This window comes from Felis catus, chromosome D2, assembly GCF_018350175.1.
Source record: "Felis catus isolate Fca126 chromosome D2, F.catus_Fca126_mat1.0, whole genome shotgun sequence".
Lineage (NCBI taxonomy): Eukaryota > Metazoa > Chordata > Mammalia > Carnivora > Felidae > Felis > Felis catus.
In genome coordinates this window covers 2983758-3004299 of record NC_058378.1, presented here as the reverse complement: position 1 = coordinate 3004299, position 20542 = coordinate 2983758, and the positions used below count along the sequence as shown (strand labels likewise).

The 20542-nt window shown below is 38.9% G+C and overlaps 1 protein-coding gene and 1 long non-coding RNA gene across 8 annotated transcripts in view; one reads left to right on the top strand and one right to left on the bottom strand.

Annotated features, from left to right (window-relative positions):
* The window catches only part of LOC123380974, a 39233-nt gene extending 23360 nt beyond the window's left edge, over positions 1-15873 (top strand). The window contains exons 3-4 of one of the 2 annotated variants that reach the window (XR_006587467.1): positions 72-2355; positions 14523-15873. This is a non-coding gene — a long non-coding RNA (uncharacterized LOC123380974). The remainder of the gene's footprint in view (positions 1-71; positions 2356-14522) is intronic. The other variant, XR_006587466.1, reaches the window with a different exon arrangement.
* PCDH15 (protocadherin related 15) overlaps positions 1-20542 on the bottom strand; it is a 1549353-nt gene that overhangs the window by 869196 nt on the left and 659615 nt on the right. The window lies entirely within an intron of this gene.

The following is a 20542-nucleotide window of genomic DNA, read 5'->3' as shown; positions in this document are numbered from 1 at the left end:
TTGAATACTATCTTGCACTCTTACATGGAATTTCTTAAGAAAGAACTATTGACTTTTTTTTTCTTTGCCAGACAATTATTTGTAGTAGTGGATGGCCTGTCTGCTGATGCTGATGTTCAACAACATCCCTAACCTCTCTCTACCCACTGGATGACTCCTCCTCCCCCAGCTGTGATAACCAGCAGTGTCTCCAGACGGTGCCAAATGTCTCTTTTTAGGCAAAGTCACTATTAATTAAGAACCACTAATCTAAAAGATTTTGCTTCTGTATCTCATGTACCAAAAAAATATAGTCCTAGAGATCACAATCTGTGTGTGTGTGTGTGTGTATGTGTGTGTGTGTGTGTTTCCTGTGCCATGGGTCCCCAAGATCACACTCAGGTTGGATGATTCACTACGAGGATTCACAGAACTCAGGATATTGGCATATTCACAGCTATGATTTATTGCAGTGAAAGGATACAAAGCAAAATCAACAGAGAGAAAAGGCACATCAAAGTTCAGAGGAAACCAGGTGCAAGCTTCCAAGACCTCTTTCCCTTTGGAGTCACAGAGATGCAGTTAATTCTTCCAGCAGTGGGTTGTGAGAATATGTGTGGAGTTCTGTCCATCAAAGGAGCTCATTAGGCACTTAATATTCACTGCCCAGCATGTATGAAAACTCCAGACTCTCAGAAGGGAAGCAGTTGTTTAGCCAAAACCACATTGTTTGTACAAATAATTCATGTATGCCACGCTTATTAGTTAATAATGATGGGGATTTTCAAGAAACCCAAGTTCCTAAGTGCTAGCCAGGGTTCAACCTTGTAAGCAGGTCTTCCTAAGGGTAATGGTCCCAGCCTGCTATGCTAACTCTATCTGCACACTTCCCTACACAAAGTTTTGTGAAATGCCAACTACATTTTAGGCACCCAAAGATTTACAGAACAAATGAGTTAACCAAGTAATCAATCTATCTTGTTTTCCATAAGAATCCATTAAACTTCTTTATTTAGACTTTTGTTCCTAGGGATTCTTAGCTACATAGAGGGAAATATTCCCAGCAATGAAATATAATCACAAATTATAGAATTAAATAGAAGATTTTAGTTAATTATGCCACCCTCGACACGCATTTCTAGAAAATCTCCAAACAATTCAATATGTCACAGAGGACTCCATTTTTGGTGAAAAGAACATGGGGCATGGTAATGTTCTGGTCATTAAATTCCCAGACACAACCACCAAGAGAATGAGCAATGTAAATCTAGACTACATGAACAACCCTTTTCTTCCAAGAAGTCTGTGCCATTTTGGAAGATAAAATCACTCAACGGTAAATTTTGTTTAATAGTTGACTTATCTACTCTCCTCCAGTCCAGACAAAGGGCTCATAATTAATAGGATGGCTAGCAAAAATTAGCTTTATCTGATTTTTCAAACAAGAGAATGAGCCCTCTTCTTATGCTAATGAAACCATATGGCCCTCTTTATAACACCTGTCCTCAGGGGTAGGTTGGGTTTTATTTTTGCAGCACCCTTGGCCACCCACCCTCCCTCACCCCGCGTGCAGTCTTTATGAAGGGCAAGACTGTCACTGCTCTTGTCTCTCACCTTGGTCTCCCCAGAATCCTGCTTAGTCTGCACCAAACTTATTTATTTTAATAAAGCTTTAGGGGATCACGGTCAAGAGTCTATATACCCCCAGGGTATTTTAGTTTAAAGGCAAGCATGTTTAAAGGCAAACATGGTTTTCAAAAAGTATATTAAAGACAAATCAGCAGGCCTTTCAGGATTTGTTTCCTTGATTCTAAGGTGTGCTAAGAACGGTTCCAGATGGACGCTGACACCATTCGTGACATTCGTGACGGCGCTTGGGAGGGTCCTTCGGTTGCCAAAACACTGTAGTAGACACCTCTAAGCGTTTTCCACAGCGTGCCCTAACAAATAGTATCTTCTGTGTTTGCATGTTTTGAGAACAGGATTGGGAAACATTCATTAGAGGAAGCACTTTGCTCTTAAACGCTGTCCTCATGCCTTTGAATGCACGTATTCCTGGTTAGACAGAGAGGGTGCATTGGGCACAGGCCCCTGGCCATGAGTTTGTTTGTAGATTATTCCTATTCCCTCTCTCCCTCCATGCTGTGCTGTTTGTGTTTCTTCCTGAAGAACTGTACCTTAAGGGAACTATTCTGTACCCATTATTTTCCAAAAGGTGAAAAGGGCTCAGCAAATGCTGATGTCTGGAAGGGCACCTTGACTGAGATCACAGAGTTAACATCCCCCTGACAGTGGTCCAGGAAGCACGGTCCAGCTAGACGAGCCAGTGTGAACAACCTTCTAATTCCAGGCCGAACTTACTCGCCATATGCAAAGGTAACTACTCAAATAACTTTTTGCTTGAGACATTTAAGTTAAATGTAGTATTTTTGTAACAATAGACACGCATGGTTAATGATGATAATTGAGAGAAACTGTTACTTTCAGAACTAAGAAGAAATACATGATCAGATCATTGCTTTTAAATACACTGATTCCTGGATCCTAAATGATGATAAAATTTCACCCCAAGGAGCATATTAGCAAAACTCTATTCCTTGCCCTGATTACAGGAAGATAATTTACTTTTGAAATATTTTACTACTGGGGCGCCTGGGTGGCTCAGTCAGTTCAGCATCCGACTTGGGCTCAGGTCATGATCTCGTGGTTTGTGAGTTCGAGCCCCGCGTCAGGCTCTGTGCTGACAGCTCAGAGCCTGCAGCCGGCTTCGGATTCTGTGTCTCTTTCTCTCTCTGCCCCTCTCTGACTTGTGCTCTGTCTCTCTCTATCAAAAATAAATAAACGTAATAAAAAATTAAAAAAAAATATTTTACTAGCATTTTAGTTCCTTTTGTAAAATCCAGATCTCCTCTTTTTCATTTTAATGGCGATGCTTTTTTTTTGAAATTGGCTCTTCAAATTGGCCCCATTCATTCTTCTTCAATGTGAACAGACATCAGCCAGTTACTTCTCTCCAAGTGTTTCAGCTTAATATTCGCTTTTATTGTACCTTTAAGCACAGATCACAAAGGTCAATGTAACTGACAAAATTAAATGTGTGGTGGCTGAGTTTGAGGTTTAAAAACCTAGGTGCATGTCTGGGATTTTTCTTAAGGAAATGAGTTAAGACTATGGGCTCAGGAGTAACACAGACCTGGGTTGAATCCTGGTTTTGCCTCTGCCTTGATTAATTAGTTTGAGCATCTTATTATTTTTTTTAACTTCTTGATTTCCTCACACATTAAAGGGAGGTGTGTGTGTGTGTGTGTGTGTGTGTGTGTGTGTGTGTGTGTGTGTTTGGAATGCTTTCATTAGCAATAAATATTACTACCCCATTATCAAGGTTCCTACCCAGACAGATACACTGCCCATCCTCTCCGTTCTTTCCTTCCTCTGTCTCTCTCTCTCTCTCTCTCTCTCTCTCTCTCTCTTTTTTTTTTTTTTTTGGTCTTCCTTTATTTGAGAGTGATTTAAAATACAGTTGGGTAGGGGCGCCTGGGTGGCGCAGTCGGTTAAGCGTCCGACTTCAGCCAGGTCACGATCTCGCGGTCCGTGAGTTCGAGCCCCGCGTCGGGCTCTGGGCTGATGGCTCGGAGCCTGGAGCCTGTTTCCAATTCTGTGTCTCCCTCTCTCTCTGCCCCTCCCCCGTTCTTGCTCTGTCTCTCTCTGTCCCAAAAATAAATTAAAAAAGTTGAAAAAAAAATTAAAAAAAAAAATAAAATAAAATACAGTTGGGTAAATTAATCAGGATCCAAAAAGAAGTTAAAGATAGGGTAAAAAACCAATCACCATAGCCATTGCTTTTCCTCCGTAAACATTCCAGTCAACCAACAGAAGTAAACCGTCTCCTTAATGCATACGGTCAGTTAGGGCCAAGACTTGGGAGTTGAGTGTATAAAGAACTGATTTCCACTATGATGAATCAAATAATGAAAAATGTACTTCACTGCATTGCATAATCCATCTCCAAGTTTTGTTTGTTTTGTTTTCCTTAAAGATTTTTTTAAAGTAATCTCTACACCCAATATGGGGCCCAAACTTACAACCCTGAGATCGAGTCATATACTTTACTGACTGAGTCAGCCAGGTGCTCCAAAGTCTTATTTCCTTTTTAATTATTTTTTAAAAAAAAATTTTCACTTCAATTTATTTGAAAATAATATTTTTGGAGATAATTCAAGCATGCTTTGTTATGAATTACCATTTTTCTAATGTTACTTTAAATCAATAATAAACTTATTTTTCTGTATGTAATGCAAATTGCATACTACTATATTCAGAATAAAATACAAATATGTAAGGAAAGTTGTTTAGTTGAAATAGTATTACAGGCTTATATTATTTCATCACCGGGACTATCTAATTTTTGTCGGTTTACTTAAGAAAAGATTGTTTGAAAACTGCCAGCAGCAAACTGAATGACACTTAAAATTCAAAATTCTTAACTCAAACATCATTGCCAACAATAAAAGTTGAGTAATTTCTCAATTTCACTGGTGGGTTTTTTTTTTATCTAGTTAATACTTGCCTAGAATTACCCGCTCTGCGGTCAATGCCAGGCTCAGAGCCTGGAGCCTGCTTCTGATTCTGTATCTCTCTCTCTCTCTGCCCCTTCCCTGTTCGTGCTCTGTCTCTCCTTCTCTCAAAAGTAAATAAACATTAAAAATGTATATCTTTATAATAAACAAATATTGGTTAAAAGTGCACTAAAATCATAGCAAGAGAGTTAATAACATTTACTGGGCATACGGTCTCTATTAAATACTAAGCTAGAAACTTTTGAAACTATGAATATTAATATTAAAATGTATTTACATTAGGGAAAGTAATGTATCTAACTACAAAGCATCATTCAGAATAGGAAGTATTCTACGTGTAGGCATAACACACAGTAGTTTGTTTATTCTTTACAACTTTGCCAGATGAGGATTATCCCTACTATGCTAAAGAATTTTAAACTTGAGGCTCAAAGTGGTTAACGTTATGGCTGATGTATTTCCTGCTAGATAGGAAGGCCAGAATTCATAATGAGGTTCATATGATTCTAAGTCTGTGATTGTTCTGGTATCTCTCGGTGCTGCTCAAACAGGTGTGCTTTTAAAATTGCTTATAAAATATGCACGAACAGATGGCACCTGTTAAACATATAACGGACATTACTACCCTGATATTTTCAAATATATGAGGGAATCCAGCACAAGAAGAGAGCTTGCAAATCTGCAGTGTAACACCATGGCACCTAGTTCAAACCTTGAAAACCAGTTCTGTGCAACATTATGTTAGAGAGAACTCGGACGAAGAGAATTCAATGGTTTAAACTCATCTGTTCCTTAGCAAATTTCAAAGTCCAGCCTTGACACCAGTCTCTTCAATCCCTTTCTAGAGCTTTCTATATTGTAGCAAGGAAGCAGATTTAGATATAATATTTACAATGCTCATTTTCAAAATCTAAAAGGTGAACGATGCTCATTCTTGATAAGCAAGAAGGAAAATATTCAGAACTCTTCAGTATCTTTATCATCTCTCATGGTATAAGCAAAAGCTTTTCAAAAATGATAATTTTAGTAATAATTTACTTAGAAAACATTTTGTTTACAAGCCTTTCCAAATATTTTAGGGAGGATATAACACTATGTTTCTAGTTAGTACTATAAAGAAAATAATATCATGTACCAATAAGTCTCAAGGTCCTGTTTCAAATCTAAATGAACAATGCCTAGAAAAAGCTTGTTTTCTTCTGAGACTATTATTCAAAATATTTTGCCCTGATAAATAAAAACTAAAGTACATTTCTAGTACTTTTAATTTGCTTCACAAACTACATCTGTATTGCCAGGAATACAGACACTAACAGCTGTCGCAGAAGTGTGTAGGGCTAATACCATTTTGAACATCTCAAGGAATGAACCTGTTCTTTCTCATGAGTCATACAAATCCTTTTTGCTTTACTGTCTGTATAGAGTATATAAATCCCTGAACGAATACACTGAACTGGCTAATTCTATTACATTCTTTGACGTCTTATATGCTCCTAAAAGATAATGTCAATGTATCTTTAGGATTTGTAAGCGGTGAAAATGTCATGTAGCCAATCGACAGGAAATCACTGGTGTCCTGCTGGTTTATCAGCAGTCATGAGGGATTCACATGCATTCAGACTCGTCCATCCTTCCTTTCCTGCAATCAACAGCATACAAGGCAAGGTATCGGGAAGGATGGTGAACGGTCTGAACAAGTAAAACAGGGGGAAAGTCAATGGTTTGTACAGAATAAGCCCACCATTTGGGTTCAAATTAGTTAGCAACAGAGACATCTGAGTAGAGAGACAAAGAAGGAAGAACTTTAAACATACATCATATAAACATACCAAGCTTTGTAATTCTCAATGGTTAGTTTTTAATTGCGCAGCCATATACTGACTGCCTAATATTTATCACCTAGTAGAGGTACACATAAGGAAGGAGTTCCCCACATATAAATACTCCATCATGTATGTTAAATATGTAGAGTACATATCATACAGATACATCTAGCACCAGAGGATGCTGGTTGGTATGGGTTAATAAAAAGGTGTGGATTCTTTTTAAAAAGTTACTCAAATTATATTCTCATGCCAATGACTTATTTGATCTTACCAAGTCACTTAATTTCTGTCTTCAAATTCTTTTTAACCGCAATTTAAGAATATGTGTCTTTCCTTCCCACTGTGCTATTTTAAGGATGGAATGTCACAGTATTTGTAAAAGCTCTCTGAAAGGCAAGAAGCAATAAACGGATACACTTCAGACTAAGAGGCTAAAATGGTCTCACTTGGTAGCATGTCCCTGAGCAGAGAAATGTGACCTTGGCCCCACGGGGTGCTGGCTCACTGCCTTGAATCTGGTTATCCCAGAAGTTTACTACCCAGCTCTTTCCTGCTAACTAGAGTGGCAGACCTGAAAATGGACTAGTGGTTTTGGAGAAAACTCGTCATCAAACTTCATTCAAGTAGAATCTTTAGATTGCATTCTTTTTAAAAAAAAAATTTTAAGTGTTCATTTTTGAGAGAGCGCGTGCGCCCGCATGCGCACAAGTGGGGGAGGGGCAGAGGGGGGCTGGGGTTGGGACACAGAATCTGAAGCAGGCTCCAGGCTCTGAGCTGCCAAAAGATCCCAAAGCGGAGTTCGAACCCATGAACTGTGGGATCATGACCTGAGCCGAAGCTGGAGACTTGACTGAGCCACTAAGGTGTCCCCGAAATTGCAAACTCTTTATTAAACTCCAGTTTAAGAGTGATAATCCAGTGGACTGAGATGGTGTGATGAACAAACACTGGGCCAAAGCTGCATTATTGCTATTCTTGTTAATTATTGTTTGACAAGGAATGGATGGACTCTTCCTTTCCATGGCTTGCAAGATATATTAAAAATATACAAGATCACATCAAACCAAATATAATTTGAACCAAGGATGCAAAACATTTAATTAAAATTAAATCCATTTTAAGTTTTGGAAGACAAAAACAATATATCTCATTATTATGATATACATCAAATAACTTCAATTAAGGAGAATTTTATCTTAGTTTTTTAGTGGCAATCAGAATTAGATTTTCACTAGAAAGAAATTCTAAGTGAGAAATCTTGACACTAGTATATAGCATATCATTGAACTATTATCAATTTATCAAATTTTAAGAAGTCATAGTTGGCAAATTTGATTTAGACTCCAATTCAAAGAAAGCATTCCATACGGATATTCAGTTCTTTTAAAAATGCTTTTTTTCAAATAAAGAAAAAAAAAGCATTGATGGAAGTAACAAAATGGTGTGTTGCTTTTCACCCAGTGATTGGATTATTATTAATATGTATGGAATATGACATAGCCAATTCACATATGTATGTTCTTCTCAGATTCAAGCTAGAATCTTTTAAATAATTGAAGTATATTAAGGTAACATGACTTGTTTGTTCAGCTTTTCTGTAGGTAGCAAGCAATGTTGATGCTAGTTTAATTCTCTCATGGGGTGCCAAGTCTATAGGAAATGATTAATACAATTCTTTTCTTGAAAACACATCTTACTATTATATGGATTTACTTGGAATTAATTAAGTTTATTCAAAATAAAATACGGCATAAATTTACTTGAATTAATATGTTCCATTCCTAAAATGCTTATGGCTCCTGCTCCAGTCATATCTACTAGTTACTCACACCTTAGTGCAAAGTCAGATCATTGGAAAATACAATTACTTATAATCCCAGACACATTTCAGAAAAAGAAATATGAATGGGAAAACCAGGAAAGAACAAGATATATGATCTTAGAATATAAATAAGGTAAGATACTACAAGTTTTATTGACACCACATTAAACATAAGCATGGATTCCGAATCAATCTAAACATAGCCCCACACATAAAGATCCAGATGTATACTTTTAAGTTTAAACCAGTAAAGTTAGTTAGATAACCGATTACATAAGATTAATAAGAACAAACTAAAGATATCAATATATGTTGGCTCATAAGGACAATGCAGTGCTCTCCTGATTGGGTTATTATGGCTAATATCCATAATAATAAATGCATGGGAGCGTTTATTTACTACAGTGCGGAAAACAGAATGTGGTAGATGCTAATTCAGTGTTACCTTAAGTCTTCCTATCACATAAACTGCGTGAATGCTGGAACAAAAGCTACGTTATAACCTACTAGCACCCATCCTTACATAGAGTTGGGGACATAATAGGAGATGAGCAAAGTCATTTACCTTAAATAGGTAAATACAGAGAAGGGTCCTGATTGCAGGACTTCTTTTTATGTTGTTGGAAGACAAAGAATGCTTTGGTAAGTATTGGCCTTCATAAGCAACTCACATTCGACAGAATTACCGTAAGTCTTACTAAACATGATGGCGATGTCTCCTAGATGACACGGGAGATACATGAGAAGTGTAAGCACAACTTTGGATGCTGTCCTTCTGGGTAGAGGTAACTTCAGTTGAAGTGGGATAGCTGTTATATTAGGTGGGGGCAATATGAAATTTTATCTAAAAAAAAAACCTTTATTTTTTTACTTTCAGTGAGAGAGAGAGAGAGAGAGAGAGAGAGAGAGAGAGAGAGATCTCACTAACCATGAGATAATGACCTGAGCCAAAATTAAGAGTCGTACACTTAACTCAGTTACCCAGCTGCCCCCGAAATTGATTCTACTAGAAACTTATGTGTATGTCAGGCTATCAGTAACTGAGATGCACATATCACCTGTTGTTTTTCCCCAACCTAGCAACCTTCTTCTTTCTTTTTTTTTTTTTAATTGACTTTTCCCTGGGAACAACTTCCTTTGTCCTCTCTGTAGTAGTCAAACCATCACACCTACCGCCAACGACAACTAAGAAATCTAAATAGGATGCATGGATGGGATGATTCCTTGAAGGTTTAGTAATAGATGCCAGAGGAGAGAGGGCCTCCTTTCCTTAGTAAATACAGTCATGAGTTTAAGGACTGGGTCATCAGCAGGGTTAACATCTATCTGAGTAGACACATCCTGACTAAGAATAAAAGTCTAACATCATTGGAGATAGACACACGTGTGCACATGTGCGCGCACAGACACACACACACACACACACACACACACACACACACACACACACAAAGACATCCAAAAAGAAGTCCGTTTGAGTCCCTGGATATAGCCATACCTGAAGAACTCCGTGCTATATTCATTACTGCTTAAGCTTATTTGAGCTGGTTTTCTTTTTCTTACAAAGGAGCCCTAACGTACTAGCTGAGTGGAATATTGATGAAGACATATATTAAAAATAAAAACATGAATATGCTTTTGATATGAACTTAATTAAAAAAATTAAGCTATAAATGATATACTATACAGCCCATTAGATGTAATTGTTTCTCAAATTAACATTTCTTAGTGTGTATATATGCCAAATCACTCAATTTTGAGTATCTTCATATATTATTGTAGACCTTTCCTCTATACTTAAATTGTAGGCACTTTTCTCCTTTATTTAAAGGAAGCACAACCAGATCCATGAGAATACTCAGTTGATTCATATCGAAGAGTAGCCTCAATGAGATTATTCCCAGGGAAATCCAAACAAAAACCTAGACATTGAACTTGTGGCTTGAGTTCTGAGTCGTCTCTTCTTACCAGCAAAGTAGTATGTATTTATTTAATTTTTTAATCTGGTAAATATTAGATTCCAGTAAGTCTTCTCTTCAGCAGAGGCTTTCCTGATTCTATGGTTTCTCCACATGATTTTATTCCTCGGGGTCTTGCTTCCTCTCCCCTCTCATTTCTGGTCTCCCACTGACCTCCTCTGCTCTCCTGTCTCCGACCTGTGCCCCGAGGTGGTTCTTACAGTGCCTGGCTTCTACACGTCCTTCTACCCCTGACCTACTTCCTTCCTTCACTCTCTCTCCACCTGTCTTACTGCTTACCAGCACCCTTATAGACAAATGGGAAAAATTATCGCTTCATATGATAATTTAAGGAGGCATTTGAAGGATATTACCATCATTTTCTTTACAATGAGGAACATGATCTGTGATATTCAAAGCAAATCATTTCCAGAACTGTTCGAATGCACTCAAACATGAATTCAAACAAACACCTGAATTTTTCTTCAGGTTGCAAAACCCGAGTTTTTAAAATTTTCTGTCAGTTTAGCAGTAGAGCAGAACACAATCTGCAAAACATGAATGAAACATTTAATAGTAATTAATATGGATTAGTATCCTGAAAATGGTTAAGTAGAAGAGTAAAGATCAATGCCTTCCACAAAACAGACAAATCCTAAAAAATATGCATTTTCACACTTGCTTTTGTTACTTGCATAAATTCCTTAACCATACATGAGCCCATTCTCCAGGACTTCATTTAGAAAATATCAAGGCCATGACTGCGAACAGAATTAGACACCATGTGTCACCTGATGGGACACTTTGTTTTATCTCCATGAATGAAGAGACAACATACTATCTAAGATGCACACTCACATTGGAGCCATAACACACACCACGGTGACACAAAATATATCCACCGACTTTTTGGTAAATCCTAAAGGTTACTCCAGGGGGGACCAGGTTTATGTGTGGTTTGTCTCCTCTGTCCTACACTTACATTATTTTGGGGTGAATCCGTTGAAGTGATGGGTGACTCTGTGTAGCTACATCCTAGAATGATCCTTTCACTACTATTCCCAAGCAAAACCAACCTCACAGGGATGGATAAGTTCCTTCTCCTCTGCTCGTGCTTCAGAAGGAAATACTCCTCCTTTGGCACGTGGGGCAAGGGTGGCTGAGCCTCATGTGTGTGGGGCGATGAAAGGCAGTGAATTCACACCAAGCCCAGGAGTTAGGAAAACAGATACTTAGCTTTAAGAGGAGCATGTATTCACTAAAGAATGTTCCATGTTTACTTGCCCATGTTTACTTTCAGGAGGTTTCCTGACTACATACTTACAAAGTTTTGAAAACTTTGATCACAGTTTGAGAAGCAGTAAGCAATACTCTACAATCTACCAAGGAAAGGGCACCTTCATCTGTTTTCTCAAAATATCCTTTATAAATCACCAAAGTAAATAACTGACCATATTTTTCTGTGAGTTTATCTTGCTAGTTCTTTGAAGTTCTACGTACCATTGCTTTTTGAAAAACTGTTTTAAAACAGATGAGATGAGCATCTCTTTCTTTGTGCGTGGATAACGTCAAGGAAAGCCTCCTCACACACATACCACGCCGTGCCTCACCTAACATGTTAACACTTCAGATAATGAGAAGAGCCAAAGTGGCTACTAAGTATCTTATTCAAATGAGCTCCGATCCCAGGGTAAATGTGGAAGTCTCCATGCAATTCACGGACTGCTGCCTGGGCCTGTGTTTTAATAGCAGCATTTGATGATGTTGGCACTCTTGATCATTTTCTGTCTTTGAAGTTACTGAATTCAATGATCCATCCTTTGTGTTTATTTATCAGGACTGTGAACATCATAAACAATTTAAGATGTTTAGAATTGAATGCTGGGTTTAGATGGCAGAAAAATGCAAAGTTAGGTAAAATTGATGAGCATAATTCTCATGTATCTATTATCTCTTTGTTAATAGAAGTTCTCTTTCTGAGACAGAATGGAAGTGGTGAAGGAAGGGGGGCATCTGAGTTGAAATCCATGAATTCTAAGATAGAATAACAAGCATGCCTGTTTGCATGTAGACATCCAATGCTAAAATAGTTCATAGGGGCGCCTGGGTGGCTCAGTCGGTTGAGCGCCGACTTCAGCTCAGGTCACGATCTCGCGGTCCGTGAGTTCGAGCCCCGCATCAGGCCCCTGTGCTGACAGCTCAGAGCCCGGAGCTTGTTTCGGATTCTGTGTCTCCCTCTCTCTGACCCTCCCCCATTCATGCTCCATCTCTCTCTGTCTCAAAAATAAATAAACGTTAAAAAAAAATAAAATAGTTCATAAAATACAGGGAGGCTATTGATGCAAAGAGGAATTCAAAGGAAGAGAACTTAGATTCAAAGCCTCAAACAATGTCATTAGAAGTTTGCCTCTGTTTTTCTGGCCTCCTCTGTGATGCCTTAGTTTCCAAGATGGCTTCCCACAATAGTGCAAAGATGATCATTACAAACTCTTACACCCCAACTCCCTGCCCTCCTCTCAAAACCCTTTATCCCCAAGAAAAAACTTCTTTCTAGGCATTTCCAGTAAAAATCTTAAGATTAATTCTAATTTTTCCTAGCTTGAGTCATGTTTATGGCATATTAAACAGTCACAGTTATTAGGGAACAGGATGACCTTGGTAATATACCCAAGTCTGAAACTATAGAGCCAAGTTTTGAAACCAATGGACTCAGAAGAGGTAAGAAGTAATTTTCCAAATTAAAACCAGCGTTCTCTTACCAAAACCATAAAGGAGGGATTCCGGTCAGTCAAAAACAACTGCTTTCTATAATCAAAATGTAAGCATTACAAGAGAAGTCTCTAATACAGAACTGAAACATGTAAGCAATTGGATCATTCTAGGGAAGAGACAGGGATTAAAAGAAAACAGAAGGTTAAGCAGTGGTAACAAAATATATATAACCTAACACTAGTCCCAACACAATGTTCACACCACTGAGAGCAGGCTTTCGCTGGGGTTAGTTGACCGATCTTCTTACTCATAAAACAAGAACCAGTGTCATCTCGAATCCCATTTTACCTACTTGGGACTTGCAACATACCATCAGAAGCATCCATAATCATAATCATATAAAGAATATTACAGAGTGAAATTTCTGTATCTCATCGTTGTTAGCTTACCAAAACGCTAATTAGAGTGAAAATTCTTATTTCAAAGATATTTGCATGTAAATTAAGTTCAAGAAAAAATGTTGCTAGAGATAGTGGCGATAAAAAATGTTGCACTTTCAGAAAAACCAAAAACAAACAAAAAAAACAGAAAAATTTAGTTGAGGCTGGGTTGAATATGGTTGTAAGTAGGGTAGTCTTTTAAAAGAAAAGTTAGGTTAAGCTTCTCAAGTAATTATATGACGATAATGAAGATATCAAAATGGAGCTCAGGACATACTACCCCAAAATATGGCACCTGGGCATACTGACCGTGTTAGGGTGAAGGAGTGTGAGAAAATGGCAGAGGGAGGAAGGTCACTGTATTCTCCCCTGACTCTTCTCTCTTGAAACAGGTCATAAAACCTTCATATGAGGGGTGTCATGTCTGTTCCAGGAGCATCCTTATCTCTGAAGACAAAGGGATACTGAAAAGAATCCTAGCAAACAGACTGAGTTTCTCCCCATCTGGCACACTTGCATCGATACTCCTAGATCTGTATCATATCTTTCCATTACCATCCACCCTTCATCAGACCTCACATAGAAATACCCAGGCCCGTTTCTTTAGATCTTCATTTCCTTCTGAAGATCCCCTGTCACTACCACTTACATTAAACACACCTTTACGCTTTCCTCCTGTTCGTCTGTCTTTTCCAGTTTAATTCTCAGCCCCAGCCAGGGACCCAAAGAGGGTTCAGGAAAACATTTTCTTCCCCTACATCACAAATCCAAGAGTTGATATTTCTAATTATTATGGCATAGCTGACAGATCATTCAGTAAAACAAAAACTTCCTTGAACTTTCAAATCAAATGCCACACTGTTGAGGTCTTAGCTGTAAGTTTGTGTTTGTCTGCTTTAAAAAGCAGCCCTTGTAAATCCCCATGTATTTTATTAAACCGTTCTAGGAGTTAAAATGTTCTTAGAGTAAGCACTTATGAAAGTCTTGAACACCGCCACTAGCATTAAGGAAAGCACAGGCAGGCAAACTAATGTTTTTGCAATGGAACAAGAATATTCGTCAATTGCAATTTACACATTTGAGCTGTTTAGACATGTTGCGATGAAACAAATTGCCTATTGCCAAGTGCACATTTTCAATAGAGAACAGTTGCCGATGTCATCTTGAGATAATCTTTTTTTTTCTTTTCTTTTTCTCTGTGCTTCTAGAACATAGGTTTGTGTGACAATTTAAGTTGATTCTAGCAACTTCCAGCTAATCCTTGAAGACTTGTCACAATTAGATATTCAACTGAGGTGCACGCCGCGGACCATCTGTGAGAGGGCATTACTTCATTTCTCTCAGGGAATAGGGAGACTCGTTCTGATGAGGGGCCCACCCTGGCTTTTTGTGAAGGCTGGAGAGCGCCAGGTGGTTGGTGCAGATAAATACAGAGAACAATAGTGAAGGAAAACACGCCGGGGCTCTGCCCGCAAAGCTCTGCAATATTGCTGTGTACCTACAACAGGTGGTGTCCACTGAGACCCTCTGTGTCAGGCCTGTGTACACGGCTAGCATATGACTCACGTTCCGTAGCTCAGATTCCAAGAAACAATAAAAACACAGATGGTACGAAATTTCAGAGAGCAATAAGGGCATGAAACCCTCAAGAAATACAACTATGAAATCCTCCCGTTCTCAACGGGACTGTACTTACATTGCTACCTGCAGAAAGAGCTCGTGGGAGTAATTACGGGGTTAGGTGGTCTTCAGGTTAAAATGTTAATACATAATACTTAGCCTGTTGAGACGTTTCAAGAGAAACGTAGATTTCCCAGGAAAACTGGAGAGTGGCCTATTAACTACACAAATGTGATCTATTAGGCCTGATTTTTAAACGTGAAAAGAGGGATTTTTCCATCAACCTGAAGAGGAGAGAGAATCTTTACAAGATCTCCTCGTCCTGAGCCCAGTACATAACAAGGAAAGCAAAGTGGAATGGAAAATAAGACCAAGGAAAATAATGCTGTGTCTTTCAGGGGTGCCTAAGCATTTTATGAACGTGAATATCCATAGTATCTAGCTGTGTTCCAGGCACGGACAGATCCAAACATGATGCACTGAGTGTCTCTGGGCCAGAGACAGAAGTCTTGAAATAGGCCAATGCCAAAGAGAGGAGCACATTCAGCAGTGAGAGGAGGTGCAGGACCGAGCGTATTAAATCCACTGGCGAGCCGTGTTCCTCCATGTCCCTCCAGAATTTATTACACACCCCAAGGCATAATGACGTCCATGAATCACTGTAAAACCTGTTTGGCAAAGAATTTTAAAACTTCAAAAGAAACAAGAGATTGGAGACGATAATCACAGATGGAAGGATAAATCCAAAATGATACGAAGAAAAAAGAACCAGACATAAGCTTCATGAGAAGAGATTTTTTTTTTGTTTCTATCTGCTGCGTCCCCACTACTGAGAACTGTGTTTGCACACAGTAGGCACTGAATAGAATTGTTCAATGATGGAACAAAGTGTAATAGAATATAATTTGTATTAGAACAAATAAATTACCCAATGACCTACTATGTGCCATTCTCTGTGCAAACTAGTTTATGTAGATCAGGCTGTGTAATCACTATGAAAGCCTCTGAGAAAGGTGCTAATATCCTCATTTTATAGAACAGAAACTGTAGTCAGAAATGATGAGGACGTTGTCCAAAGCCAGGCTGACTTCAAAGTATAGACTCCTTCTGGGACGCCTGGGTGGCTCAGTCAGTCAAGCTTCTGACTCTTGGTTTCAGCTCAGGTTATGATCTCATGATTCGTGGGTTCAAGCTCCATGTCAGGCTCTGTGCTAACAGCTCAGAGCCTGCTTGGGATTCTCTCTCTCTCTCTCTCTCTCTCTCTCTCTCTCTCTCCCTTCTCCACACACACTCTCTCACTCTCTCTCAAAATATATAAATAAACATTAAAAAAATATAGACTCCTTCCTTCACATCCAATATAATCTCCCAGAAGGTAACGGTACTGAAAAAAATATCACCAAGGAAAATGCCAATTTCAAAGAAGACAGAAGGCCATGCTCACATTCCTTTCCATGTCTCACATGGCAAGGAAGTTCTGATCTTCACTCTTAGATATACAACTTTATGCTAAGTGCTTCATGTTCTATTGTCTAAATAGTAACACAAGAGTCATTACCTTTTCTCTGGAGTGGTATGTGCAGTGTCTTTGTGTGAAATATGGTCTGTACACCTTGTATATCTCCTAGTTCAAGGAAAATAGTCACACAATATACCTGGGAATAACAGAAAAATTACAACAAAAAAAACCACAGAATAAAAATGAGTAATATGTTACAGTTTCCGTTGCCAGAAGAAATATGCAAAAAAGAAACAGGTGAAAAATAGAGATGACGTAGACCAAAAAGGAATGTGTGGTGCGGTACTGATTCACTGATCTACCTATCTTTCTATCTATCTATGTATCTACCTACCTACCTACCTACCTATTATCTATCTACTTATCTACCCAATGACTATCTATTAACAATCTATCATCTATCATCTATATATCTACCTATTATCTCCCTACCTACCTACGTATTACTTATCTGTCTATTGAGCTATCTCAATATGAAATAAAGGGAGAGTTTCAGTTTGAGAGCACCGCATTCTGTGAAATAGTCTATACTTTTACAGTAAAGAATTAGCATATACTGAAATGGAATTCTCTTCTGATTTGTTTCTGCTTTAATTTATTCCAAGCTTTGCTACTTTTTAAAAGTTACTACCAGCTAATTTAAAAGTCAGTAGTGTTAGCATCTTGTCAAGCATAAAAGCTAAGTTTAAATTTCTATTACATGGGTCAATGTGATTAATGCAAACTATGACATTACTAATCAAGAAAAAAAAAAAATGTCCCTTTGTACAACTGAATCATACAGTGGTAAAAACTTTTCATGCATTACAAGTAGGCTGTCCAAAGTTAAAGAAAGAACTTTGCTTTCATTGTTCAAGCAAAACAAAACAAAACAAAACAAAACAAAACAACAATCAATGTTAATCTTTTATTAAGAAAAACAAAAAGTTACTCAAATTGAGAGTAACATGAATCAAAACATTTGCTGTGTTGAATTTCGAGGATGCAAACACTGTCGAGAAGTGATAGGGGACTCTCCGGTCTTTTATGATTTTCATGTGAAGTTATTCCAGGTGATGGTATAATTACTCGGCTTTCATCTATTCGAAGGTATCAGCCCAGCAGCTGTCTCTCTTAGCCCTGCCAGTTCTATCCTGTCATACCCGTTAGCCTACATCACCCATTCCGTGTCTTTATGCCCACGGAAATCCCTCGGGAGTCATTTACAGCGACCTCCACACTTGCCTGTCACTTTCCCACAAGCCCTCCATGCTCTCTTCGGTCTTTGTCTGTCCTCATTCACACCCGAACCTATTCTAACCAGTCTCCTACCTCTACCACACTCCTGAAACAGCACTGCCCACAACCACATTCCTAAAGCCAATGGCCAACTCTCCCACGAGTCTTACCTGAACTAGCAGCAACACTGGGCACGACTGATTATTCTCTCCTCATTGCAAGTAAAAATCTTCCTTGTGTGTCCAGGTTCAACATCATCTAGGAATTCCCTTCTGCCTAACTTCTCAGTGTCCTCTGCTGATGTGTCCTCCTGTCTCCAATCTCTCAACCGTGGGGGACAAAAGGTCAGTGCCCAGAACCACTCTTCTCTATGTGTACCCGCTCTCTTTATATTATCAACTAGTCCTAGGACTGGAAACCCTGTTTATAATCTAAAAATTGCAAAAGTTATAGTTCCAAGCTGACCCTCTCATCTGAATTCCATACTCCTAACTTCTCTCATACTCTACTCCTCATTTCCATTGGGATGTCCAAAAGAGACGCCATTGGATGTCCAAAACCAAATTCCTCCTGATCTCCCTCAAACCAGATCCTTCCATCTTCACTCCACTCAAGGGCAATACCTTTTACCTTGCTAAGGTTGAAATCCTGGGGGCCATCCTTGACCCCTCTTATTCTCACACTGCAGCCATTGATGGATGCACCGTCGATCCTCTCCTAAATCTCAATGAACATCTCTGTAATGATGTCAGCTCCACCTCCCTGGTCCAAGCCCTGTATGACCACCTCTTCAGATTAGCTTCTTCATAGGTATCCTCTACCGTTGCCATTCCGAATTCATTGACAACACGGTGTCTATAGGAATTCTACATAAGCAAGTCAGATCACACAACTCTAATTCATATCAACAAACTATAACAGGATTTAGTCCTCACAAACTCTGTAACTAACTAGTATCCTTCTCTCCCCTTGGCTCATTTTAATCAAATCATGCTAATTTTGATGTTCTCCAACATGCCATGCATATGTCTTTCTCAGGACCTTTGCATTTGTTCTTCCCTTTTCCTAGAAAGTTCTAACTCCAGAAACACACCTACCTTAACCGCTTACCTTCTTCAAGCCTCTGTTCAAACGTCACCTCACTGGAAAAGTCTCACCTGATTTCTGTATTTTTTTTTAATGTTTATTTATTTTTTGAGACAGAGAGAGACAGAGCATGAACGGGGAAGGGTCAGAGAGAGAGGGAGACACAGAATCAGAAGCAGGCTCCAGGCTCCAGCTGTCAGCACAGAGCCCGATGCGGGGCTCAAACCCACGGACCACGACATCATGACCCGAGCCGAAGTCGGACACTCAACCGACTGAGCCACCCAGGCGCCCCATGATTTTAGTATTTTAAGTAGCATTTCCATTTACCACACTTCATTTCATTTATCTGCTCTGCTTTTCTTTGAATCATATGATCCACCATATCTTTCAGTTGGTAATTTGTCTCTCACTTCACATCAGACCCAGAGTTGTATGTAAACTTTGTTTGGACTGTTTTTGCACATTTTTTCAGTGTTATATAATCAAACTTAATACCTGTTACACAGCAAATGCTGAATAGAGATGGTTTGTATTAAGAAAATGAGGGGTGCCTGGGTGGCGCAGTCGGTTAAGCGTCCGACTTCAGCCAGGTCACGATCTCGCGGTCCGTGAGTTCGAGCTCCGCGACAGGCTCTGGGCTGATGGCTCGGAGCCTGGAGCCTGTTTCCGATTCTGTGTCTCCCTCTCTCTCTGCCCCTCCCCCGTTCATGCTCTGTCTCTCTCTGTCCCAAAAATAAATAAAAACGTTGAAAAAAAATTAAAAAAAAAAAAGAAAATGAGTATTTCTTCACAGAATGTATACAAAACGTGGGGTGTTTGGCATTATGCTGTTTTTTAATGGGATAACAAGTCTAAATCCGAACTATTTATCACAGGTTGGCTTATGGTGTTGCAGTAAGATATTGCAATTCAGTGCTCCCCCACACTGGCTAACTGGGAAGCGGGATAGAATACTTAAAAGCATGGACTTTGTCTTGAATACTTGGGCAGTTAAACTCACTGGGCTTCAGTATTCTAACTGGGAAAAGAGAGAAGATAACGGTATTCCCTTCATGGTCTTATTTAGATTTTTAAATGTGAAACACAAAACACATTGCTTGAGGTATGTAAGTTTAAATCATTAATCAGAAGCTCATTACCACTACTGGTGATAAAGAAACTTTTACATGAAAAGGCCGTCAAATGAACTAGAAAGAAGATGGAATCAAAGCCTCAGCTCCCAAGCCCTGTTTTTCTCCAGGAATTCCAAGAGATAATACAACAGCTGCCAAGAAATCAAGAATCATTTCTGAGATTCTTCCATTATAACAGAATACGACTTGTATAAAAAGTGCACTTCTATTGATGTAAAGAATACAATGATTAGCGGGGCGCCTGGGTGGCGCAGTCGGTTGAGCGTCCGACTTCGGTCACGATCTCGCGGTCCGGGAGTTCGAGCCCCGCGTCGGGCTCTGGGCTGATGGCTTGGAGCCTGGAGCCTGTTTCCGATTCTGTGTCTCCCCCTCTCTCTGCCCCTTCCCCGTTCATGCTCTGTCTCTCTCTGTCCCAAAAATAAATAAACGTTGAAAAAAAAATTAAAAAAAAAAAAAAGAATACAATGATTAGCTTAATTAATAAAGCTAAATCACCAAGTTACCTAAATAACTTCCATTTAGATAATGTTTTTATTTAAAACATGAAGCATGACTAAAAATCATCAAAATCGATAATACGTACAATGCAATATTTCTTAGCATGAGTGCAAATGAGCGGACAAAAGATTACTGAGTATGTAACTTATAT